Source organism: Oryzias melastigma, linkage group LG22 (assembly GCF_002922805.2).
Source record: "Oryzias melastigma strain HK-1 linkage group LG22, ASM292280v2, whole genome shotgun sequence".
Taxonomy (NCBI): Eukaryota; Metazoa; Chordata; class Actinopteri; order Beloniformes; family Adrianichthyidae; genus Oryzias; species Oryzias melastigma.
The window spans coordinates 21671774-21699293 of record NC_050533.1 but is presented as its reverse complement, the minus strand read 5'-3'; the positions used below and the strand labels follow the sequence as shown (position 1 = coordinate 21699293).

Below are 27520 nucleotides of genomic sequence, written 5' to 3'. Positions count from 1 at the left end.
CATTCAGTATCACATCACCATGGTTACAGATTTTATGAATAGCCATCCCGTCAAAAACGACGATTTGCGGACGCCCAAAATGTCAAAACGTGACGTGAAGGGATCCTCAACCAAACGTCAATATGAGACGACTTGGGGTGAGCGTTGGCCAGGAAGAATTCTCGGAATTGTGTAACAAATTTTTAAATGTATTTATTCAGAATGTTGCTAACATCAGAGATGTTTTTTCTGCACCCGTGTAGCTGAACACAGGTGGTATTTAAACAGCAAGAATATTTGAAATACCACCCACCCTAGTTTTCAACACAAACACACATAGACTGATGCTGCTAAAACATCAGCACACTAACTATGGTTTGTTCTTCCTTTTAGGACACAGGGTTTTGTTTCTTTAATAAACTGTTTTTTTTTTTTATTCTTATTTGGTGTCCAGTTTTATAGTATTGTCCCGTTTTGGTATTTATCTCCTAGACTCTGGGCCGGTTTGCCCTTTGGGGACGTAACAGTGAAGGTGAAACCATTTTTACCCAAACGTCCTTTTGAGACAGTAATTCATGCTTTCATCACACCCCAGCTGGATTACTGTAACTCTATTTGTTTTGGAGCTAGCCAGTCGTCCCTCTAGGTCTCCAGCTGGTCCAGAACGCTGCTGCTCGGGTTCTGGTTAGAGCGCATAAGAGGGATGAAATCACCCCAATTCTGGCTACCTTCATTTTAAGGTTGTTTTATTCGTTTTTAAATCTTTAGATAAATGTGCACTGTTCCTCTCTGAGCTTCTCTGTCCCTACACCTCGACCCGGAGCCTCAGGTCAGCTGATCAGCTTCTCCTGGAGGTTCCGAGGTCTAAGAGGAAGCTCAGGGGGAATCGAGCGTTTTTAATCTGTGCACCAAAGCTGTGGAACCCTTTACCACTGAGCATTCGGCAGATATCTTCACTGTCCATTTTTAAGAAACTTCTCAAAACCCATTTTTATCACCATTTGACCCAGTATGATAGGTGTGTTTTACGGTTTAGTGGTTTTATTTAATTTATCCATATTTTTTTTTTTTATCATAATTGTTTTAACATTTTAGTTGTCTTTTTATTGTTTTTTTTAACTTTTAATGCCTTATTTGATCAAGGTTATTTAAAAGTTGCAGATAAATCAATAAACTAACCTTGATGCTTTTATCTTTTTGATTTAATTCTTTTGTGTTCATGTGAATAATTGTTACATTTTTAATGTGTAAAAATGTAACAATAAAATATAGCAAGATTGGGGGTGGGAATAATTAGGATTTTTCCACCAGTAACAATGACAAGAAAGAACTTTCTATGTTTATATATTGATTTAAATACTTAAATAAAGATTTGCTTCTTATGTGTGGCTGGTCATTTGCAGACTTTGCATTACTTTAGATGACAAGCGTCATTTAGTTTTTGTTTTTTGAATCTCAAATCATTTCCTTAGCTCTTAAACAAAACCTGTCCGTACAAATGATCACAAAGGGCCTCCAGGGTCTCACTGCAGCTCCTGCTACACCTCACTTCATCTTGTTTTGCTAAAAAAAGCAACTCTCCTCACTTCTGCTGCTCTTTAAATGTCGGTGCTGTAAGAACACATATTGCACGTATACATTGGCCTACGTGAGAGCGCATAATAGCATCCTAAATCACAACCACACACAGTGCTACGCAGCAAAGAGTTGGAAAAATTAATTGAAACAGACTGCAGAACAGAGATTGGGTTTTGTTTTGCACTAACTGCTGGTTGAGAACTGTTAGCTAATGTCTTTCTTTTGTTGCTGTGTGTTTGCTGCTGACAAACAGAACAACCATCCTAAGAAGACACATACAGGAACCGTATAAGTAATCAGTCTTAGTCAGAATTACAGCTGAACATCAAGATTAAAAAATAAATATAAATAACAAAATAAAGAAGTGAATGTATAAGTGCTCCAAGTTTCTGGACTGGAAGTTACTTTACAACATCGAATGTGTGATGTTGAGAATTGAAAGTAACACAAGGTTTTTTAATACTCAAAGTTAAGATGTATTCTTACTATTTTTAAACCCAGATTCTTTCTTTAAATTGAGAAAATTGAGAATACATTAGATTAGACATACAACTATTTCCTATCCACCGTATTTTATGAACTATAGACAGCACCAGAACAGTAGGCGCACCTTCAATCAATTCCCTATTTTCAAACCCGTGTCATGAATGAGACACAACTCTGTCATTTTCTGACAAAAGAATTAAGGGTTTTAACTGTTTTTTAGTCAGAAAATACGGTACACTGTGGAGGAAACAGATGAATTTTATCCTGCAGTTTAACTTTTACACACATGCTCAATGCTATGAAGTTTAACCATGAATAAAACACATTTGTTGGACTCATTTTAAAGTCACGCAATTGTGAAAGAAAAGATTTCCTTTAAATGCACTAACTGACAGTTCATAGGTGTCAAGTATTAACCTCAAACTGTCTTTTTTCCACATTCCAGTGTAGTCAAACTAGCAGGAATTGGCTATATTTTAAAGCCATCTTTTGATTTATGTTGAAAAAGGAGTTAGAATATACCTTTATATACGTGAATATGAAGTCTAAAGAATTCCTTTAAAGCTTGCGTCAAAGACGTATTCTGTGTTAATCTGCTCTCCTTGTGCATGTATGCTATCACTCCGGCTCAAACGTGAACAGAAAAGATTACCTCAAGCTCCTGGAATGTGTTTTTGTTCTATCAAACCAAAGCGTTTAACTGTCTGACAGAAAGCCGTGAAAAATGAAGATAATCTGAATTTCCTCATAACCTCTTCTAATGCTGTCAAGGATAAGCTTCTGAGGAGGTGTTGCTTCAGACGGAGGAGCCACGTTTTGAAGCACAGGTGTGCTGCGGAAAATGTTATTTTGTGTTCAAAGTCTTGAGGTTTTTAAGAGATAAACAACAAAAGTTTGCAGTGGAGTACAGTCATGAGAATCCTGAGAGCTCCACTCCACGCTCCAGCCCAGCACTGAATAACACAGCAGATGAGGGATGTACAAATACAAGCCATTTCTTTTGTTGTGAGAGGCTTGTTAAGAAAACAAAAAGAAAATATGTATTTGTTCTTGTATCACATTCACTTTTCCTTTCAACGCTTTTTGATCATTCGGAATGCCGTCGCCTCCCACAGTTTGTTCAAGCGCTTTTCCGCTGGAGCGGCACTCAAACACAACAGCAGGTTCAGATGATGCCACGAGAAAAAGGCGACGATCTTGTTTTAATTTAGTCTTTTGTTTGCACATTTCAGCCTTTGTGCGGTGTTTGATCTGTGAGTACATCAAACAATTTGTTAATAATAAATACCTCAAGTGCTGTCAGGATTTGGAGTCAATATTAGACTATCTTTTTCCATACGGCTGTTTTTTCAGTCGTTTCTTTTTGTTGGATTATTATTCTTCTTTTATTAACCATTTGAGATGTGCTGATGCAGACAATGAAATAAAGCAGGAATGACAAAGATATGTAGTCTTTTATTCTGGAAAGTCACACACCAAAGAGATCCAGACTACGGTGGCCCTGAAGTGCAAACCAACAAATTACTCAAGGCAAACACATATTGAACATCAAAAAGACAAATAATAATAATAATAAAAAATCCCCATTGTAGAAACCAAAAAAAACATTTAAAAAAAATCCAATGCTTCAGAAAACAATTGTAATTTCTAGAAATCAAATGAAATGTTAAAAAAATAAAATAATAGAAGGAACCGGAGCAACTAGGTATGGAACATTGCCGATTAGATGACGGTTATCCATCATTTCAACCAAAAATTATTTAGTATGAAGCGATACTTTATATACTCCACTAATCATAAAACTTGTATTTGGACATTAACACTAAAAAAAGTAAAGTGTCATAAATCAAATCAGAGATGTCTGATATTACTTACCTTTTCAGCTTTCTTTTTTTTACTTTTTTTTTTTTTTTACTTCTAAGTGTGTTATAATGTTTATCCTTCATGAAAAACTACAAAGCGGTATTTTGCTCCAGTTTTACACATCTCTTAAACCCTTTTGCTGTCTGAGCACCAGCCCCTCCCAATCAAAATCATGACATCACAAAGTGGGAAACAGCCCCTTCCAGGAAGAGTCTGTGGTGCTAGCACCGCCCCCAGGCTAACACACACCTACTTTCTCTGCTAAGCTAGCAATGGTTGGCAACATTTTATAATTTTTTAAGCAAAAAATGCACATCCGCCTTTGCAAAATTTTGAATGTTGTTCGTTTTTGTGACGGGTTCAAGAAAATAACTTGTATTTTATGAAAAATTTAATATTTAGTGTGAAACAGAAAATATAATTTCATTAGGGCTGCGGGTACTAAAATAATAATTTCCAGAAATGATTCGATTTGATTTAAAAGAGCATGGATCAATTCGAATTAGATTTTTTTTATCCACTCAATATAATTTAATTTACACAGTAAACATATTTAGGCATTTGTTTAGAAATACGTCAATAATCTACTATATGCTTTGAATATATTTATATTAATCTGATATAGTTCACATATTGTAAAATGTATTAGTAAAATAATGAGATTGTTAATATCATCCAGTGTTACATGGATTATTTAAAGGAGAAGTTCTAACTAAAATGTTCAGATCATTAACATTGTAAACATTGTTCTGCTTCTCCTGGAGGACGTTTCAGTTTGTCCACCAGGTGGAGCTCACGCTATAGCATTAAACTTTTCTAGAAGAATAAGCAGAAAACTGTGTTTTAGACCACAAATGATTACTTTTGTTAGGTCCTGCTCTCCTGTGCTGCACCTTTTCAACATGCTCCATCATTCTGCTCACCTGGCAGGTGATGCAAATGATCCTAATTACCACCTGGCAGGTACTTAGGAAAGAGGAGGCCTCGCCAGGAGCAGAGCAGAAGCATTTGGGTTTTACTTTGAGTTTTGAAGGTCTGTTTTGTTCTTTCTAGGTCCTGAGCAGTCTTACACTGTTGGCTTTTGTTATTTTAGTTTGAGGTTGGATCTCAGTAGTCTTATTTTGCAGGCTTTATTTGTTTTCTTTTGGTAGATTTTGGTTATGCAGTCCTTAGTAGGGGAGCTGCTGACTCTGACGGTAAACATGGTTGGGTTAGCGGTCTTCATGACTTTTTTATGTTTGGTCAAGGTTCCAATTCCCTTTTGGTTTGTCTTTTGGTTTGAACCAACACACTAATTATTTCATTTTTGTTTTTTCATTTCAGGACACAGGATGTTCTTTATTTAATAAACTTAGTTCCTTTGATTCTTATTGGTGTCCAGTTTTTGCTATTGTCCTTTTTGTATTGTTCCCCCCTAGACCCGAGCCCGGTTTACCTATAGAGGAAGTAGAGGCGACTTTCCTGTTGAAGCCTCCTGAGGAGCAGGTTCAGTTTATGTGCCCGACGCCCTTCTGTCTTATAAATACTTTGCAGCAGTCTGTTACTTAATTTTGATTTGTTTCTTTTCTTTGCAGAAATATTCAGAGAGAGAAAGATGACTTTCAGATCAATTAATAAAGAAGTGTGTAAATAAAACAAATAGTAGCGGTCAACAAAAATAAACAGCCCAAGCTCTCCTCTCCTCCTCCTTCCAGAGAACAGGTGAGCTGATGCTTATTTCTCAGGTGTGACTAATCAACATATCAAACAAGGTGACAGGGTGACAACTACAAACTTAGAGATGTGGGAAGAATCTTCATTTTGGCTCCTATATCAACTTAAAACATGTCCCTAAAAGAGTTTGAAAATGCATGCCTGTTAGACTATGAAGCTGATCATTTAATCAGCATAGAATGTTTACATCGAATTAGCATTAGCATTAGCCTTCCTGTGGGAAAATCCATTAAACGTTAACATCAAGTCGGGGGACTTTTGCTTTATGTGCTAGATCGATCTCTATTTTAATGAATTAATTATTAATCTATTAAGCTTAAGTCCATTTAAATCAATCAATGTTATCAACTCAGCCTTACTTATCATATATATGGATATAGTTTACTTTGTAAGGCTTGATAATAGCATGATATAGAGCCTTTAGCATCGCGTTTTGATTTTTTAAATGTTTGTTTTCCATAATTTTTCATTTTTATTTTGTTATATTTTTTGATACATTTTTAGTTTGATTAATTTTGCTTAGATTTCTTAATTTATTTTTTTCACTGAATGATTTGTTGGTGTGATTTGCACTTGAGAAAACTAAAGAATATTTTTTTTTATTTATTTTTTACTAGGTAACCGTGAAAGCTTCTCCAGAAATGGGAGAGAACAGAACGCACGTGTGTGGGCTGCATTGAAGACCAGGCTTGTGACCGTCCTGATAGGTTACTTAGTTGCTGTGAGGGCTAAACACCGCTAAACGCCTGATAATCTCAGGTAGGTCCCTAATCCTCTGCAGCCGCTCGGTACTCCCTGCGGACCTTGCCAAAGTGGCTCATTACGCGCAATCAACGCCCTAGATTCCTTCCAGCGTGTGCGCGCACGCGCGTGTTTGCCCACAGACACCGCACTTGGAGCTGACCCGCACCTCCTGGCTCTCCTCTCCTCTCTCCGCGGGCCTTGCCATACTTTGTGGCGTTTGTGCCATCTAGGGTAATCCGCCGCTCCACTGCAGTCTCTCTCCTGGAGATTTTCAGCCGCTGTGATTGGAAGACACGCAGCCCGTATAGCAGAAACAGGAGAAAAAAAAAAACTTTTTTATTCATTCATTTTTCGTTTGGATTAACGGATTTCCCTCCTAAAAAATGTTTCTTTGATTTGGAAGTTCGCCTTGGATAACCGTGTTTGGGATTCCAAGGACGCGAGAGACGGACCGCACCGCGCGGGGAGGAGGAAGGGAGAACGCGTCCGTGCCATGTAGCGACGCTGTCGCGTGGAAATCTACAGACAGCAGCCCCACGCAGCAGAGAGAGCTGCTATGTATTCTTTTTTTACTTAAAGAGGAAACTACAAAAATGCTGTGAAGCTTCTTCTTCTTGTCGCAGCTTGGCTCCAGGCAAAGCGCAGCATTTCTTCAGAGAAAAAAAAACAAAAAAACCACACAAGTCAGAGAAGCGACATAGTAGGCAGTTGGTTTTCTGGAATTAGTCTGAATGGAAAACGTGCGGGTGGAACCTCCAACCTGGAACGCTACGGTTACTGTACGCAGCGCGTGGTGGCCCACGATGGATAACTGTCCGCTGGTTCAGGTAAGACGCAAAACCCAAACGTGACGCTATGTGAACCTCTCCATTACTCTGCAAAGACTTCTTTGTTGTTCTGCTTTGGCTGTTTGTCTCACCTCAGAGTCAGCCATACGCGCCGATTTCAGTTTAATGCGAGAAATCCGCGGCTCCTGTGGCGCGCGCGGCGCACTGACAGATGGGGGTGTTTATTGGATGATTGGTGGCTCACACTCCCGGACAATCACAGGCGGGAAGCGTTTGCACAAAAGTAACCTAATCAGGGGTGAGCTGGTTGAACTGTTAGTCAGGGAGAGGAGGGAGGGGGTTCAATTAGAAAAAATGCGCATCCGATGGAGGAGGAAATGCGCATTCGGAACACCCAGACGCATATTAATCCCGGGGTTTGTATGGAGGGGCGTGTTTTGTAAGAAAAAAAGGAGGGAGAGATTAACCTACTCTTTGAGAGATGATCTCAGCTGATTAGAGAAACCTCACACGTTCATTAAACTCCGTGAAGTGGCACGGATGGACCTGCGCGCGCGCGCGCCGCGAGAGATAAAGACAGACACCTCTGTCGCATGTCTGATTCGAGCAGAAACTCCCGAAGATGTTGGTGTGGGTGCACGTGCGCGTGCGTCTGCTATTGGGGGGAGTTTCAATGGCCGCCGCGAGGCTCCCGCCCAATGTTGGACGAGGCGGTACTTGCGGGACTGGCAGTGAGGAATGGAGCCAGGGAGCACCGCACCAGGGAGGGCTGTTCAGCACCACGGACAGCGCACGAAGTTCGTCTGCGGCAGGGAGGGAGCGCCTCCCCTCCCACAGCGGGGCTCCTGTCGACATTTGAAGTCCCCCCCCACATGACAAACTACCAACATATCTGTTTTCATTCAAATGCATCCAGTCAGATTTCAGTAGGATTTTATTCTGTATTAATGTGCTAATCCATCAATGCTGAAGCCATTTCAGAGTGTTTTCATATCTGCATCATAAAAACAAATAGTTCAGAATCTCTTTATTATGATTACTATTTAAAAAGAAAAATATATCTGCTAAATTGGCTCTAAAAAGGCCCCAAACCCAAGTGCATCTCTTGATTCATTCACCTGTCAACTCTTCCTTAACAACAGCTGGAAGTAATTTCCTAAGAGCCGTCATCAGTCTGTGATGTCCCAAAGAAATAATGATTCATCCATCTTTGGAATGTACTCCATTTGTTCAAGCTGTGCGGCTGCTTCCTTCTTTTTCTGCTGTCTGGAGTTTTATTGGATCGATGTGACGATGCCCGATTATAACCAGACTTTAGCTATCTATCTACCTATAACTTTCTCTGACATTAACAGCACCTTAAACCAGTATGTCTGAGTCAAAACATCTCTTTGTTGTGATAGTTTGTGTAATTATTGTGAAATGGCAGCAGATGAGGTGTTGAAAGGAACATTAAGGGTGTTTGCAGTCTGAGATGGAGCTCTTGGGTCAGTATTTAGCAGTTTCTCTTAGGGGGGAAACTGGTGGTGATGTGTATTCTGGATCCTATTTATATACTGCAGAAAAAATACACTGTAGAAATAAGCGAAACATTCTTCAAGTTGGAAGAAAAGACATATAAATGGCGTCCATTCTAATTCACAGAAGTGCCAACTGTTTGAAAATTGACCATGGACCTAGTACACACTGCTTGTCCAGTGTGAACATGAAGGAAAGTTGTTTATAATTTTGGAGTTTTTTTATTTTAAAACACTCTTATTGGTGAAGTCATTTCCTTTTCTTTCAGGAAGGTTCTGTTTGAGAATGCATCTCCATATTTAATGTTGGTGCTTTGTGCGTGTATAAGCTAAAAACACACAAACACTTACACAAGAGTTCCTAAATCTTGTAACCTCTTAACTTCATAATTTAAAGTTAACTGGGAACTGGATTCTCTGTTCTGTCAAAAGAATCTATTAGACCAACATTCTCCTCCAGTGTTCAATCTCTTTCAAACCATAGGCTGTACTCACGTTCAAGAAAAAGTGCTAAACGCCGGTTCTTGAATGCACCTCAAAGGCCTGATGTTTAAGTAGCTTAAGACATTGATGGAAAGACTTAAAAAAATAGAGAAAGCAAAGCAAAAAAAATGCAATGCTGTAGTTTTCCTTTTTGTTTTGTGATCAAGGCTTCAACTCAAACAGAAAAAGAGGTAGAAGACCAGAAATAGTTCATATTTTAAAATCCATATATTTGTTTCTTTGTGTTAAATTGTCTTAATGAAATCCTCAGACAGCAATAAATTGTGTTTTGTTAAATGCCACAAGCTGGAAACTTGGTTCTCAGAACAGGTTAAGATAAGTGGCAGTGAGGTTGCAGAGCGGGGCGGCTGTGACCGTGGTGATGGAGTGCTTGTCTACCAGTCAGGAGATCCGATGTGACCTCCAGCTCCTCACACATTCAGGAGTCCTTGGGCGAGACACTGAATTCCCAGAAGCTCCTGGTGCGTTCGGAGCATGTATAGTAAAGACAATGTACTGCATGGGTGGACACCTCCATACCCAGTAAATATGAAACATTCATCTAGTTTTAAACAGGGTTGTCCCCAAATATCAATATTGCAATATATTGCAATATTTAATCATATGATTGATTCTGATGATGTTCTGCATCATCAGAAGTGCCTGTTGACCATTGCGGATGATGCACGCACTCCACACTGCTTTACGCCACTTCCTCGTCCAGTGTAAACTAAGCGTAATAAACTATAATATAAAATGATCTGGAGGGCCAGATATATAAACCAGAAGGGCCGGATCCGGCCCCAGGGCCTTGATTTTGACATGTGTGCTAAAGGTGCAAAATTGCCTAGTGTGAACTTAACACAACAGTTCCTATCTAAGATGATTTATTCAGTTTTCTGGCCTATCAGTTACAGAGCGGCTCATTTGTTTGCCCTCAGTCAACCGCTGTCTGTATTCTAACCTGCTAAATGTTGGTTATCCCTTTTTAAGTACAGACAAACACAAGAGAGACTGTGCTCATTTATTTTGCTATGAATTAGTTGTTATTGGTGTGTTCTGTCGGTTTCTGTGAAGAGCAACAGCAGAGGTGTCAGCTCTGCTCCTGTGATATGTGGGGATCAGCAGTGTTTATTGTCTCTGAATGCTTGATGGCAGAGTGACGCAGGAGGGTTAATGCCTTCCGCTGAGACTGCTTGCTGAAATTGATAGGACGGCTTTGACAGATGAGATAACCTGCAATTGCAGGCGAACACAATTTACGGGCAACGGCAGATGGATGCTGAAGACTCTCTTGGAAGTGGAGCAGTTTTACCTTGGGGAGCAGTGTGGTGTGCTCCTAGAAAATGGTTGGAAATTGTTGTTTTGCAAAAGAAAATGATGGGAAAGATGTGCCAGGAACACACACACAAAAAAAAACGACTCTTTTATTAAACTTTGAAGGAGATCAATTCCGGCTCATGTGGCGTTCATGGGTGAAGGCGCGGATAGAAAGCAATTGGAATCAAGTGGAAACAACGTGCGATTTAGCTTTACACCCACAAAAGCCGTAGTGGCGCCAATGTTCGACTCTTCTGGATGAAGAAAAACTAGAGCTTAGTCTCTCATGGCTTCATTCATCCACTTTCCCCGACAGATTGATCCAGGCATGCTGAAAACACACAGATAAATCCAAACCACAAGGTAGGAGGAGCTGACATGCAGACAGTCAGATGTATTTGATCTGTTGTGAGACAACAGTGGAGCAACACTTGTGTGCAGCTGCAGGGCGTTTTCATGCCCTTCCTCACCTCAAATTGCCACGCATTGCAGGGAGACATTTCCCTAATGAATTTAATCATCAGTGTTGTTGCCACTGGGTTGGTCTTTTGTTTGTATTCATGTCAGATGACTGTGGCCCAGCTGCTGGAGTGCAGCATATGTGCAGAGTGAGGCTGACACTTGATGCAAGGTTTAGAGACATCATCTGCTTGAGGGGAGCTGCTGTGGCCTCGGAGAGCTTTTGTATTCCGTCTTTGTTCGTCTGGTTTCTTGTCTTAGCACTGAAAAAACATGATATCCTCACCCCTATACAGTTTCTCTCATTTTTAGAAGCCAGGCTGTTGATATTACAGTGATCCAGTGTCATGGAGACAGCTCAGGTGATTGTGGAACCACAAGATTCTGAAGGTTGTCTGAAATCTCAGGGCTTATTGAGGTTTTTTCTTTGGAAAGTAGCATTTCATATTGTTGAAATAATGTTTTTTTCTTTTCATTAATATTGGTTAAGTTTTATAGATTATCCCCTTTTTCAAAAAAAAGTAATGAAGTAGGGCTGGCGATATGGCAATTTCACAATTTCGATTTTTATCTCGATTTCTTTAAAATAAATTCCAATTAAGAAAAAATGAATTATAATGATGTTAGTTGAAAAAAGTTTGAACAAATATTTATATTTATTCAAATATTTATATTTGCATAGAAGATTGTGATAAAACAATCTCTCAAAAATGACACATTGTCAGCTTTGGAGATCGTAAGACGATTTTATATCGTTATATCGCCCACCCCTATTATGAAGTATTGTCTTTAATCTTTTGGAGCAAACATATTATAATGTAAAATGGAAACATTTTCTTTAAATTCTGACACAAATTTTGAATGAATTCAATAAACCTTATATAATGTATATCAATCAATGTATAAGTTATTATTTTCCCATAACTGTTTGATATCGATCCATCTGCAATCGATAAACTGCCTACTATAAACAGAATTTCTTTTGCTCCCCCTAGTGACGCAATTGCACAAATCAGTTTTTTTGAGTTTTTAACATTTATGTCTGGCATTTTTCTTATGAAAGAGAACAAATGTAATAAATCATTTTGCTTTTGCATTTCCGAGTATTTCTCCTTTTAAATTTTTGTCAATCACACTGTTAATCAAATCGACTCTGTTTGAATGAATGATCTTCTTTCCATCAACAGCTCTGCTGCACATGCACTAAACCCTCATCTGTTCCTAGTGTCTAGTTCAGGTTCTGGAGGAGAGAAGATGGTATCTTCACATTGACTGCAGTCAAATGAGCCGCCGTTCACATTTCTGTGGTCAAATCAGCATCACTGGATTTTTGGTGTGAGTTTCATCCAATACTTACGGTAGCAGGACTGAGAACGCTGGAAAATCTCCACCAGACTCCACGGAGCTTCTTGATGTGACCACGGAAATGTGAACGGCGGCTCATTTGACCGCAGTTGGAAAGGATTGTAAATCAATGAAAGAGCATTTTGATGTTAGCTTTGATTATTTTATCAAGAACTCTGAGAAACCAATGATTGAATGTATTGATCACAGTCAATAAACATTGGAGAATTAGCTAAAAGAGTCTTTGGTGAACTGGAAGGAGAAAGAATCAGGATTTTGGAGGAAGTTCTGTCCATGAAGATCTTCACTTCCTCGTCCAGCTGACATCCGGATCAGAACCATACGGCTGGACATTACTGATGTTGCTTGATGATTTTATGCAGCAGCAGTTTACAGTTTTTTGCAACTTAAAGTTGAATTGTTTTTTGCATACTAACCATTTGTGTTGCCAAGCAACATACTTTAATTAGAAGAGGGTCAGGATGATTGCAAAATAACACTCCAAAAGATAGTTAATTTGAATATTTTCCTTCAGATCATGTTTACTGCAAGGGTGTACCAGCAGAGCAATATATTTAATTAAAAAAAAAAAAGACATAACCAATATTTTAGGTGATAATAAAACCACAGGAGATAAACATAAATTAACAAAATGTGAGTGCTCTGTAAATTATCATTTGAACTGCTTTCCACATCACAAAAAATGTGAATTTTCCTCCTTTTTTCCATTTTTGTCTTTGTTTTCTTGTATTTTATCTTTTGCCAGCTGCCTTCAAAGTCTCAAGTGTGGGATCTGGAGCTTCTTACCAGCTGAAATTGAAATGAGTAACCCTGAAGCCTTTTTATAATTCAGTATCTTCTATGGCTGTGCTTTGATGTGGGTTCCACCACATCCTAACAGTCAGATAAACATGTAAAGCCCGCTGAAGGTTGACAACAGTATTCATTCAATATGACATTTTGTATGCCTTTTAGCTTTTATAATGCTAATTTATGCCAAAATAAGAAAATAAATTTAGTAGAGAGATTAGTATTCTGAGTATTATTCATCATTTTTCTGGTTTTATCTTTTTTTTAGGGGGGTTATGACATTTGTAGCAATGTTATCCTGACAAGCTTCCATGCATGACATATTTTAAGATTTGGTTAAACATTAACTTTGTTAAGCAGCTCACTCTTGTCCGATGAATGAATGAATTTGAATAAGAAATTTGTTCGATGAAAATGATCAAAAGTGGATGCAGATTTTATGAAGAGAGGGAGGTACTGGGACATTGATTAAGATGAATTTGGGAAACTATTGTTGTGGCACATAGAAATGTCTTGGAACCTCGGAAATCCATCTTTATTTGAGACAGCAGCCACTTCCACACGACCATGTTGTTTCATTTGTAAAGTGCTCTGAATAATGTTTAATAATGTTAGTCCGGACAACACACAACCACAAATCACTCAGTGGTCTTTTGGTTCTGGTTATTCTGTTTTTACTCAAAATCCACAAACCTGTTTTCTTTTTCTTGGATAAAGTTTCTGCAGACAAGCAGGAGTTCATTAGAAATGTGAAACTCGAGCTGTGGGTGGAGCCTTTGGAGCAAAATAAGCATGCCCCTCCCCACTTCCCATCATCCATGTGTTTGAGTTTGAACTCAGATGAGGAAACCAAACATATATGGATCTAATCGTCTCCTGTTGGCGGAGTAGGCAGCTTGTGGTGTATTTTCCTATGTCACAAATGCGCTCTTTTTTAAAAACGTTATTGTCTACTCCTGAATCAAATTATTCAAATAAATAAATATGAGCTTAATTTTCTTGGTATATGTGCATCATCATAAGAAAGATACCACAAGATCATGTTAAAAACACCATTCTCATCAGCGAGGGTTTTTAGGTACCCCTCTTAAGGGGCGAGGGACACAAATGTCTTGCCCGAATCGTGTTCGGTGCGAAAGCGCCTTAAGAAGATGCAGTGACCTCTGTAGGTTTAGAATGAGTCATTCCCCTCACGTAGAGGAATTTAAGGATCCCAGTGATTTGGTCAAAAACAAGAGAAGAGAGCAGAGTATGAGATGGACTGATGGATGGAAGCATCATTTACACTAATGTAGATATGTACTCGGTCATGGTGGTAAAGAGGAGCGGAGGAGGATCTCCATTCGGGAGTCCATTTGCATTCATGCCCTCACCTCCAGCCATGAGCCACAGCTTGTTAATGAACAGATAAAATCACAGGTTTAGGTGGCAAAAATCAGCTTTGATCTCAGGGGATTGGGGTCTCCTTGAAGATAGGCCTTGAAGCTAAGTCATCTGGGAGGAGCTTGGATTAACGCTAAGACTTCTCCACATGAAAAGCAGCCAGTTGAGGATGTGTGGACGTCGAGCAAGAACGCCATCGGAGCACCAATCTGTTGAGATCCTTTTGGCACGATCGGGTGGGAGGAGACTGTGGAAAACACCTGACCTGCCAACACTCCGGTGTCCTCTCAGAACAGGTGGCTGGAGATAGAAGTCAGGACATCCTTGCTTAAATTGCTATCCCAAAAGCCCAGATATGCAGCAGCTCATAAATAGATGGATGAGTGGACATTAACGCATTAATAAATGCAGGAGTTTAAGCAAGAAGGCTTACTCCAGTATCTTGTGGCAACTCTGCAGTAAAACATAGTAACAGGTTTTGACAATTACCACTTTTTTTACATTTTTAATCAATAAAACATATTTCAGAGCCCTGTGTGGAATGTAAAACCCCCAGGCTATCCTCAGCAGGAAGCCTTCTTACACTAATACAATGAACGATTCAAATGTTTAACATTTATTTATTAAAATAACCTGTTTTACAAAGACAAAGCTTTGGTGTAGCCTACTGGAGGTTTAAACCAGCTCTTAACTGTCAATAGGTACAGATATCTACTCACATATGGAATGTTTAAATGCAGAGATGCCAGAGAAATGCCAGATTGTTTGATTTGGCTGCAGTGACTAATGAAATGCAAGGTTGAATCACGTAAAGAGTGTGCCTCATTTGGAATAGGGCTGCTCTACCTGTGACATTTACCAGTGAGCTCTGGCTGAGAAATGAAAAACAACAAACACACAGCGCTTGTGTCTTTGATTTTGTGGAGCTGAAATAATTTATTTGTGTTGTCTTATAGCTAGATAAAATGAAAATCACATTTTTTTTTCTTCAAAACAGTGTTCCTTTGCTATATCATCTTTTCATCTTTTATGGTCTTTTTCACAATTTTTTATCAGTGCAATTTTCCATGCTTTCTTTTAACACTGTGTTCTGCATCCTGATTGGCTGTTGACCCTGTCAGTCATTCTTATCTGTGCAGTATCTCCAGTGAAGAAATGTGTTCAGCTTGATTAATTAAATCTTTGATCACAATCAGATCCTTTTTTAAATCTATAATTCTGGACTTATTTTTCTATGACTGCTTGAGCTTTGAGAGTGTAGAGACTCCCTCCATAGAAAATAATCTTTTTTTTTTAACATAGTATTTTTCTCATACTAGAGAACCTATATAAAATAATTTCAAATTAAAACTGCAAAGTATTTTTCAATTCAAATCATGTTGAAAGAAAAAACTGGATGCTAGAAAAAGCTCAAATGAATGAAGCGCCTACTGGCTGACAGTACTAGAAAATGGCAAAATATGTAATAAAAAAACAATAAGGGATTTCTTAATTTTGACTAAAAACAGCATAATCATAATCAAGACGACTGGGAACGACTTTACAAAAAATAAAATAAAAATTGTTTTGGGACTTTAAAGGGTTACCAAACACTAAATCAACTTTTTTGGTCTGTTGACTTCTATAAATGAAGCTTTAAAAGTGCTGTCTGTTGGTCGTTGCTAATTTTGACAAATTAAAATAAACTTGTTTAAATTATTGAAAATATAGTGAAAAACAGTCCGTGTGCTGCTCCCTACAGGTTGAATCAAGGTATTACCTTTGAATTTTGTGATTGGTCAAACCATTTAAGTACCACGTCATTTCAGAAGTCCAACGTCATGATCTGCAGCTCCAGTAATAACATTCCTGTTCCCCACCCCCTCCCCGCTGACTGGGTTTTTAAATTTCGGCTGTGGGTGGAGTCAACCTCCAACCTTCCCTGTTTGGTTACCCTTTAAACAAGAGGGAAAAGTCTATATAGTGTTCTATGAAGTGGTTAACAGCCCTAAAACTTATACAATTTTCCTGAATTCACCTATTGTGGATACATTTTTACTCTAATTGAGGGAAACGAGGGAACACACTGAAAAAAAAAAAAGTCTTTGCAATGTTAGATCATTTGTATGACTAAACTACCAGACCCACTTGACCTAAGTGATGTGTTTGGCACAAACTCCAATATTATCTAAACCCATAGTTGGAGCGTTGATCCTTTTACAGAAGTGCTGCTTTATAGTGGTCTTAAACCACCAGATGTAACCGTGATGTGCTTATTTTTAACTTGCATAATGTTGACAAAATATGTTTGCAGAGACTAAAATATTGAAAGTCATTTAAGGTTGAAGTTGATTTATTCTCAAATAATATTCCTGCCTTTTAATATTCATAATTATATTAAAAAAGTTTCGGTTTTAAAGTTTAAAAAAATGTAGTTTTAGTGTGTTCAATAAATGTGTTGCTGTTCGGTGTGTCTTGCATTTTGGCCCCCTGTGCGATTGAGTTTGACACCCCTGTCTTAGACAGTTTGGATTTGGCATTTTGAGGAATTCTTGTTGAAATTACTGGACCCACTGCTTCCGTTTGTGCATCAGTTCTAATAACATCTTCTCAGTACATCCATACAAACCCTGTGGGGATCATGGGGTTGTTGGAGCCAGCCCAGCGACTTCTGAGTGAAGGCGGTACACTCTGAACCGGTCGCCTGTACGTTGGAAGGCCACATACTTTCCAATCTATGAGCAATTAAGACACACCAATTAACCTATGAAACATGACTTTGGACTGTAGGAGGGTGCCTGTAGAGAAAACGCAAAAAGGTCCCTGTCGGGATTTGAACCATGGCCTTCTCTCAGTGAGTACTAACCACTACACCACCCACTTCCAAGCACAGGAAATTAAAAATTAATGTGAAGTTATAGCACTGTAAGAGCCATCGGTCTTTGGGGAAAGAAGGATGAGGAGTCACAGTATTGACCTTCTCGCTTGCCGTCATCTCACCTGCCTGTGCAGTATTCAGGTGGCCATGAGCAGCTCTTTCTTCTTCTTCTCTGTGGTTGCAGAAGCCACTCGACACCAGAATGCATCAAAGCAAACTGCAGACTCGGAAGCGCTGAGAGATTGTGCAGCTTTACGGGGAACCTTAGGGAGCTCTCAGGCGGCGGCTCGCTTTCTGTGTGAAATACAAGTCGGAACATTACTATGCTATTTCTTACTGACCAATATGACCATGGGGACACAGGCGGTGGCCGCCACAGATGTGAAACATGAGAGCATTTTCAGTCAGTGGGGGTACATTTTCTGGTGCCGTAATGATGGGAGCAGCACAGACGACAGAGTGTCTGCACACAAACTCTGTTCGCCATCCTAACTAGGCCCTTTAAATACATTAGATAGCAAAGGCAAATTCATCTAATCTCTTTTCTGTCTTTTATCTTTTCTTTTGTTTCATTTCCAGATCCAATAAGCCTGTGAGCTCTGAGAGCCCACTCTCCAGTTTCGCTGTGACCCTTTCCCTCCTCTCCCACATGAATTCTCTGTTGTTGTTGTTTCCGCACTTTTGTGGCGCCCGTCATTTAATGGCAGGTTCATTTATCACAGTCAGCAGTTACAACCCACTCAAGCCCCTGGATTTCAACAAACTTTTTCATTTGAAAGGCTTGGGAGCTGAAGCTGCCTGCAGAGCGTTCAGCTGACTGGGTGAAACCGGAGGGCAGTGACGTGATGTCAAGGGTAAACAGAGACTTCACAGCAGGGCTGGGATGTGTAACGTTGTTTGTAAAGATGCCACTATGTGTCTGAATACTAATTGTAGTGAATACAATTACACATCTTGATGCTAAAACTAGAAGTGTCAAAATAATTGATACTGCCTAACAATACAGCCACATGGGGGGATCCCGAGTCTGGGTTTCCCTGTGCCGGTCCCCAGCCCAGATTAAATAGAGGCATGGGTCTATAGGTATAAAATACCTGCCAAACCAAGTGTGCCAATCAGAGAAATCTGATACACTGTAGCAAACCCTGAAGCGATAGGGTGAATGACAACAATCACGATGAAATAATTACAGACAAATTAGTGCGTTATTTTTTTCTAATCATGTTATTCTCGTTTTTCATGTGTTACTATTGTCTTGTTATCAAATATAAAACAAGGGTCCAAATGGTACCTTGCATTAACATTTAATTCAACTGAAAATTCATCTTAAATCTATCTTGGTGGTCCTGTATTCAGCATGTATTCAATGCTGTTACATCATCACTGTGCGACTTTGTAGCTTTTACAGAATAAATCCACAACTAAGAGATAAAGCCTGATGAGGTGTTCATTATCATAAATTAATGGCATGTCTATTTGGTATTAAAAAAATGTTTTTTGTAAACTTTGAGACTGAAAAATATGATGGAGTATCAGGGGCCAGTTTTTTTTATTTTTTTTATTAAAACTTTGTAATATGGTAACTTTACAAGAAAATACTCATAACTATTACTTTTTGAGAATAAAGTCAAATATTTATGACTTTAAATATCATAGGCTAAATTTATGACTTTTTTCTCTTAAATAAACACATTTTAAAGCTGTTAATTTACTATTTTAAATGTAAATTTTCAACTCTGAAAAAGACGTAAGTTTATGAAAAAAAAAGCAAAAAAGTAATAATTAATAAGACAAAGTCATAAATTAACAAGAAAAAACACCAAAGTTGTCTGTTTAGTTGAACTGTGCTCAATGATGAAGAACGTAGAGCATTTTGTGCAGCTATATTTCTAGATAGTTTCTAAAAACAAATAAATTCTCAACCTTTCGCAACTCAAAATCAAATTATTTTTAGTGTAACCTCTTTCTGGAGTTTGGTGTTGGTAATACAAAGTTTCGTGTGTAAAATGAGGGAGCTCAGAGACAAACCTTTGGATGTAATGTGCTGGGCTGCATTTTAACTTTTTTTAATTAAACCTTTATTTATACAAGTAGGTCGATTGAAAACAATTTCTCATTTACAACGGTGACCTCACTTGGACTTAAATCTTGTAATATTACTGTTTTTTGTGGTCCTAAAACACATATTATTTACAATGTTTTTCTTATAAATTTACAACTTCAAATTTTGCAACACTTTTTTTGGTGATGTTAATACTAAAAAAAAAATACCTTGTAGTAAAATCTTTATGATACAAAGAACGTATAGAGCCGGGTAATTATATTTTGGTCTTTATGTGCCACAATTTTACAACATTTTACAGCAGCTATTAGGTTAGATTAAAAATAGACTTACTTTACATAATTACTGGTCATGATTACTTAATCGCACAAAGCAATTAATCACATGACTGGATCAATTAAAACACAACAATCTGTTTTCTCTTGACTACGTTGATTCTCCGATTGACTAAGACGCGGGCTTCTGTCGGCAAACTTGAGGTGTAATGTACCCCCGCCTGTTAGAGTAATTTGCGGCTTCCAAGCTTTATGGATCACAGGCTCGGAGGAGGAAGGTGGCAGGAATGTCTGCCAACACGGCAGCTTGGAGTGATTAGTTCTGACACACTTTTAGATTGGGAGAGTTGTGTTAGAGCAGTAGCTTTTCACGACTTGTTTCTTTGATGTCAGGATGCCGAAACCATTGCAACACTTTTGTTTTTACAATGCCCCAAGAGTGTCCAAAACAAAACCATTTTTTAAGACTTCACTGCATAAAGTACGGCGAGTATTAGGGCCACCATAAAAATTATTTATATATATATATATATATATATATATATATATATATATATAAATTATATAAATGGCTTATACTTGAATAGCGCTTTCTACCCTCCTTCGAGGGCCCAAAGTGCTTCACAGTCACAGACCCATTCACCCATTCACACACTCACACACTGGTGGTGGTTCCGCTGCCGAGCATTGACGCCAACCTTCCACCAGAGGCAATTCGGGGTTCAGTGTCTTGCCCAAGGACACTTCAACACATGGGCGGGCAAGGCGGGAGTCGAAACCGCTCGCCTCCGATTTGGAGTCGACCGCCCTACCGCTGCACCACGGCCGCCCTATATATCTCATATATCTCTAAATAATATATAATATATAAATAATAATTATATAATATATATATATGTATATGTGTGTGTGTGTGTGTGTGTATGTTTGTATATATATATATCTATATATATGTATGTATGTATGTATGTATATATGTATGTGTGTGTGTTTGTATATATATATATATATATATATATGTATGTGTGTGTATATGTATGTGTGTGTGTGTGTGTATATATATATATATATATATATATAAGGATTCGTGTATATACATATATCTTTGCTAACCTGCTAATGGACAAAAGAACATTTTGTTGCTGAGTTTTACTTATTACTTTTATCAACATTACATCTGATTATTACTTTTTTGTTGGTATATGCAAAAGAAGCCCATATAAACAATGAACAAAGCGAAATGAATCATTTAGAGTGCAGACACCTCGTTCAGATCATAAACGCCAGAACCTTGTCTTTTGAAAAATGTTTACTAAGCATTCAAGATATGTTTTTTTTATCTGAATAAAAAGTACATTTTTATGATGTACTTGTGTGGTTACTTGTTTATCTGAAACCATTTGTAGACTCATCAACTTTTATTTCCTGCAGTAAAATTTGTTACAGCATTTAAAACAACTTAAACCTGCAGATTTTTCACTAACAGCATGAACAGATGCTGCAATATGGGATTTAGCACGCCATCAATCTGGCATTAAACAATTAGGAAGTCACCACTGTTCTTTTTTTTTACTCAAGGGAATCTTTATTGTTACATCTTTTTTTCAGTAATTGGGACATTCTTGGATGTTAGTTGGTGGAAAAACACCAGACCCTTTTAAGACCCACACCAATGAAAATTATCTTTTCTTTTAGCATTTTTCTCATAGTGGAGGACCTACAGTATATGCAAGAATTTACAATCAAAACTGCATTTCTGAGTATGTATTAATTCAAATTGCATTGGATCAGAAGACCGGATACTAGAAAATTCACAGACCAATGACACAGCACTGAAACAGGCGTGTCAAAGTCTCCTATGTCCCTGCTCGCACCTTGGCCCGCTCATGGTTAGGTGTGCGAGACATGATGACAGTTCAACACTTGGGAATTGTGTTTCTGAATTGATCCAATATTGCTCATTTTTATTTTTGCGCCGCTAATGCTAGCTTGCGCATGAGAGTGTAAACAAAGCTTTAAGCGACGGGGAAAGGGGCGTGTGACTCTGAGTCCCGCCCACAACCCAGAATTGCCTTTCTAATGAGCAACTGCCGCTGTGCATAAAATGTCTTATACATTTTTTGGCAATTTAAAATAAACTTGTATGATTCTAAAAACTGTGGTCTAAAACCGTCTTTGTGCTATAGGTTGAATTGAGGTATTACAGTTGAATTTCATGATTGGTCAAACCATTTAGATGTCTCACGTCATGATCTGCAGCTCCAGTAATGATAATGGTTGGAGTGGGACTTTAAAAACCCACTTTGATCATCTCTTGATCTGTTGTAAGACCCAGTGGTCTTTTAACTATGATTATGCCATTTTTAAGCTAAACAAAACAAAAAACAATTGCTGTTTCTAGGACATGGTTTCTGCAGAGTGGCAGGAGTTTAATCGAAGTTCGCCTCTGATTTGTGGGCAGGACTGTTGGTGCAAGGCAACCCCGTCCCCTCTTCCCCTCCCTATCACTGAGAGCTCTCTATTTACACCCTCTCCCATCAGCACGTTGCCCATCACAGCCACCAATCCAATGTTATCAATCCAACACTATTGGAGCAATCCAGCTGTTCAGTTTTAGCCAGACGTACTTGGATTTATTCGTCTACAATGGAGCGGAGCTTGGGGCGTCACAAAGAAGCATTTTTTTTAAGCAGCATTTTTTTGTCTGCTACTGATTCACAACAATTCGAATAAATAAATATTGAGAAATGCAAATTTAAGCTTAATTTTCTTTACTCATGTGATCCATTATGATAAAAATGCCACAAGATCATAGCACACAATTTTAAACACAGATGCATGCATTTAATAAACAGTACATACTAATGTGCTGTTTTTCTCTAACATTCATGAACTTGTGATTAAAAGAATCTACTTTTTTTCTTGTTTTTTTCTGGCTGTTTTCTAGTAATGTTAGTGTTCTCTGATAGCTCTCTGCAGAACAAAAATAGGATTTACTCGGTGCCGCTTAACACATTTTTGCCTAAACAGCAAAATAAATGCTAGAAATTTATCTGACATAACAAAGTCTAAGTTATGTAAATGGTTAAATAAAGAATTTAGTAAACAAATGATTGTTTTTCTTCCCCCTGCCTGCTTTGATTTTCCAGAAGAGTTTGCATCAACTCAATTTCTCTAAGCTCCATTTGAAAAAAACAAAGCAACAATGAAGGAATCTGTTGGATCACTCCGACCTCGATAGAACAGACTCAAACAACAGGCGAGCTACATGACACCATGTTTTGTAAACTGTTGCCAATGAAAATGATAATCATTGACCCTGGGCAGCGCACAGCGGTGAAGAAGAGACAGCTTCATTTTCTTGCTCGCAGTGAGACTCCGGAGGACATTTCCATGCTTTTAGATTAATCTGTTCATGTCTTTATGCACCTCAGGGTTGCAATAAACTTGACTGGCAATTAAATGGCACTAAAACCAGTATGCGGAAAACACTTTATGTTCTGCAGTCACCATGCGGCCTCACATTTGCAACAGCTATTACATCACTGTTAAAAAAAAAAAAATGCAGCTTTCATGTAATTAAACACTCTTCATTCCCAATCCACATAATCATAAATTCCCTCACGGCCCACGATGTTTCCTGCTCTAATAAAAGAAAACACAGCTATTGCTGAAGTTATCACTGAGAGCATGACAGCAGCACCGGCAGGCAAGCTCATCTTCCTCACTCATGTGCATCGGGCCCCAAGGTTAGCAACAAAAAACTGTTTAGCTCCAGAGATCTAAAATTGAGAGCTCCTTGTGCCTCTTTGGAGTGATAACATTCAGGCTCTGTGGGGATTTCGCCACTGTGAAGAATCTGTAATTTAGAGAAGGCCTGGTAGAGCTTATCTTCCTAAGCCCCCGAGCAAAATAAAGAAATAGTAAGAGAGGGCAAAAAAAAAAAAAAAAAATCCTCACAACAGAAGCAATGAGTGGTCTTGTTGAGTCACAGCGAACGGGAGAAACATCTTTGTCTGCATGACGATTCTGTGGTCAAAGTGAGAGCCGTTCACTTATTATTCATGGGTTTTCATGGTAAGACAGTGAGTCATCTAAACTTGGTCCGAGAGGTCAATTGCTACTACACACAGGCAACCGTCTTCATGTGGCGACGGGGTTGTTGGAGCCGGAAATCACGAAGAAACGTGATATTCTGCTAAACCGGCTGTTAAAAAGCTGCTTGAATGCCGAGCGCTTCATTTCCAGAGATATTCATCCTCCGCTTTCCTTCGATTTTATCCTGGAGAAATGCATTATAAGATGCTCTTCCTCGTGTCCTTGGACCAGGGCTGGATACGGGCATAAGAAAATACAGTGACTGCCCTTCCGATCCTCCAAAAAATTTAAATGACTAACCAAAATTTAGCAGAAAAACTCATACAAAAGCAAAAAATATATATATAAAATAAAAGACAAAAAATAGATACAAATGTCAGAATGGATCGACAGAAAAATGTAAATAAAAGCCAAGGCAAGTTTATTTGTATAGCACATTTCATGTACAGAGACAATTCAAAGTGCTTTACTTAAAACATTAAAAGAAACAATCAAAAGAAATAGTAAAAATGTGATCATTAAAATAAAATTAAAAGAAAGTAAAGCGATTTTAATTTAAAACAAGCATATGTAAACAATAAAAGGAAAACAGAAAGAAGAATGAGCCTCAACAGAGCACCTGTCCCAAACCCAGTAAATGGAGGTTGTGAAGAACTGCACAATAAGATACTCTTCCTCATGTCCTTGGGCAAGTCTGGATATAGGCATAAGAAAGGTGATTAAAAAATAAAAAAAATAACAGTTATCACCGCCACCACCCCCCAAAAAAGAAAAAAAAGTGATGACCCACCAAAATCTAGAAAAAAAAAACCAAACAAAATCTGTAAAAAATAAAACAAAAAAAACAAACAAATGTAACGATGGACATACAGACAACTGGAAAAATAGACAGACATAAAAAGAAAAAGAAAAAGAAATGAGCCACAATAGGGCACAAACTTAAAGCAGACCGTGGTGCAGCGGCAGGGCGGTCGACTTCTGAGCGGAAGATTGCGGGTTTGATTCCCACCTTGCCCACCCATGTGTCAAAGTGTCCTTGGGCAAGACGCTGAACTTCAAATTGCCTCTAGTGGAAGGTTGGTGCCAGTGTTCAGCAGTGGAGCCACTATCAGTGGTTCACACAGATGAACTGATTTGGTTATAGCCTAGTTTTCTATGCATTTTAGGGGTTTGTAGGTATATAACACCCCAAATTATCAGCACACCCAGACTTATCCCCCCAATTTTCTACCCCATTGTCGGGCTGACTAAATCCTGGTTCTATAGACCCGATTCAGATGAAACTCTCAGAAGGTAATTGCATACCTTAGTGTGCAGCATAACAGGGTAATCAACACTTAAAAACCCTAGGGTTAAAACCTTGGAGTCCCCCATAATAGACTTTCAAAATCTTATTTTCACAGTTGTTCACTCTGTGTTGTAAATTGCCGTCATCAGGAACAAAACGTTCCATTTTTGCCAGGACAATTGGAATTCTTTCACAGCAGCCTCTGTTGACAGCAGGTCTTTTAATCACGAGGTGCTCCTTGCTCTGTTGATAGGTTCTTTGCAAAGTGCTGCCCTGGTTTCAATGCAACAAATTTGCATCTCCCCCTCAGCGTGAGGCCACAACACGCACAGCAGTCCTTGTCTTTAAACTTCTGCTTGCTTACTACGTGTTTGGTTTTGGTAAACCTACGAAGCGCCGGACCGTGAAATGCTCTTAAGTCAAACGTTTACCTTGAAGCCTTTTAAAATGCAGCAAGATTTGCAGATTGTGGTTAGAGGTCAAGTTTAATGGTGCTCTAATGGTACGGATTTTTCCCATGACAAAACCCTATCAAAGTGTCAACTGAGGTATGAATAATGTTTCCTTAAATATGTGAAATGAGTAAAATCATCTTGCGCTTAAATTCATGTTGCAGCTCACTGAGCATCATTGATATCATCCTCCAGCTGCAGATTTCAGAATAGGGGAAAGATTGCTTCTTTTAGATTTTCCTTTGCACTAACACGCCCCATATAACTGCTAACCACTTCGTTTTGAGGGAAAACCTGTAAAGACCTCTTAGTTATTTTTAAAGAAATGCTTTGTACCATGTCGTTTGTTATATATATATATATATATATATATATATATATATATATATATATATATATATATATATATATGTATGTATGTGTATATATGTGTATGTACTGTATATATACATACATATGCATATGTATACATATATATACATACATACATATATATGTATGTTTACACAAAGGTATATATATATATATATATATATATATATATAGCCTGTATATCCCAGCCTACTACTCTACATCAGTTTTTTTATTTTTTTTTTTTGTTAATGGAAACAGTCTGCACTTCTGACCAAGCCAACTCGTCACTGTCATGGCCTTTTGGCTGTCCCAAACTCCTTGATTTTTTAATGTGCTGGCTGTTCAAATTAATTCTAGGGTCCCCTACCTCCAGGCCACAAACCGGTACCAGTCCGCGGGTCGCTTCGTACCAGGCCACAGACAAAGGAAAAAATGCATATGCTATGCAGTGATCCCCAGCCTTTGGGACGTGGATCGGTGCAGGAACCAGTACCCTAATGCTAATACTATACTGGTACTCTAACCTAAACCTGGTACCAGTATCATAACCTAATATCAGTTCCGCGTCCGTTAATATGTCCAGTATAGTTTCCAGAGATTTAAGGATCTGTGATTTAATGGGAACAGCCAGCACGTCCAAAAAAATGAAAAGTTGGGGACACCCAAAACAACAAAAAGTGACCTGAATCATACGTCTATATATGACGAGTTGGGAGTGAAATTGAATGAGTTGAAATGAGATTTTCCCCTATGAATATGATTTTTTGACAGAAGACATGTAAGCTAGCTTTTCTTTCTTTTGTTCTCCAATTGCTTTAGTTGAAATAAGGTCACAATGGGGATAAACCATCTTTTCCCCCCACTGACTCTGTAATTAGTAATTAGCAAAGTTACTGGTTCACACCAGGTTTTCTCACAGTCTAGTTGCAATACAAAAGGCACCCGAGATCGAATCTTTGCCAATTCTGCTTTCAAATGACTTCCCTGTGGTGTATACAGTAATAGGAAGCAGTGAACTCTAGCATGTGAACTATTTAGCAAAAAAAAAGGTAAAAAGAAAGAAGAGTGTTGTCATTCGCTACTACAAATTTCTTTCAATGAGCTTTAGATATTTTCTTTCTCGCCATTGTCTTTGAACTTTTTTTTTTTTGCCACTAAAGATATTTTTAGAGAAGCCAAAAAAACGATTTCTGGCTGGAATCAGTCTTTTTTTAACTTTCCTTTTGTTTCAACTGAAGTACACTTTTATAACACAAAAAATAAGAGCGCTATTATTTTGACAAGGAATAAAAAGTAATATCTACTAGTAAATTTTTAACCTTACAATTCACTTTTTTTTGTTCCGTCATCCCTGACTGCACTAAATAAAAAAAAATAAAACTCAATTCATCAATTCAAATTTCTCTACTATCATTTTTTTGCAGCACATAAATCCAAATCACATCAACCTGTGCATCATTAAACATGATGTTTAAATTGGAAATATTTATTTAATTCCCTTTTGGATCTTTTATCTATCTTCAAACTTACCAAATTTCTCTCTCAAACTTTTTTCTTAAATAAAAAATGTCATAGTTTAGATAATCTGAGTTTTGCACAAACAGCTGTTTTGCAATTTTCAAGAGAAATGATTACAAAATGTAAAGAAGAAGTGTTTATCCAAACAT

General features: G+C 38.2%; 1 protein-coding gene and 1 long non-coding RNA gene across 2 annotated transcripts in view; both read left to right on the top strand.

Moving 5' to 3' along the window:
* Positions 1-4689: 4689 nt before the first annotated feature.
* LOC118598035 lies at positions 4690-6081 on the top strand. The gene is made up of 3 exons (XR_004947082.1): positions 4690-4939; positions 5325-5391; positions 5481-6081. It is a non-coding gene; the product is annotated as an uncharacterized LOC118598035 (long non-coding RNA).
* Positions 6082-6140: 59 nt separating this feature from the next.
* Positions 6141-27520, top strand: part of LOC112144299 (leucine-rich repeat and fibronectin type-III domain-containing protein 2) — a 200904-nt gene continuing 179524 nt past the window's right edge. The window contains exon 1 of the mRNA XM_024268786.2: positions 6141-7190. The gene's annotated coding sequence lies outside the window, so the exon portion shown is untranslated. The remainder of the gene's footprint in view (positions 7191-27520) is intronic.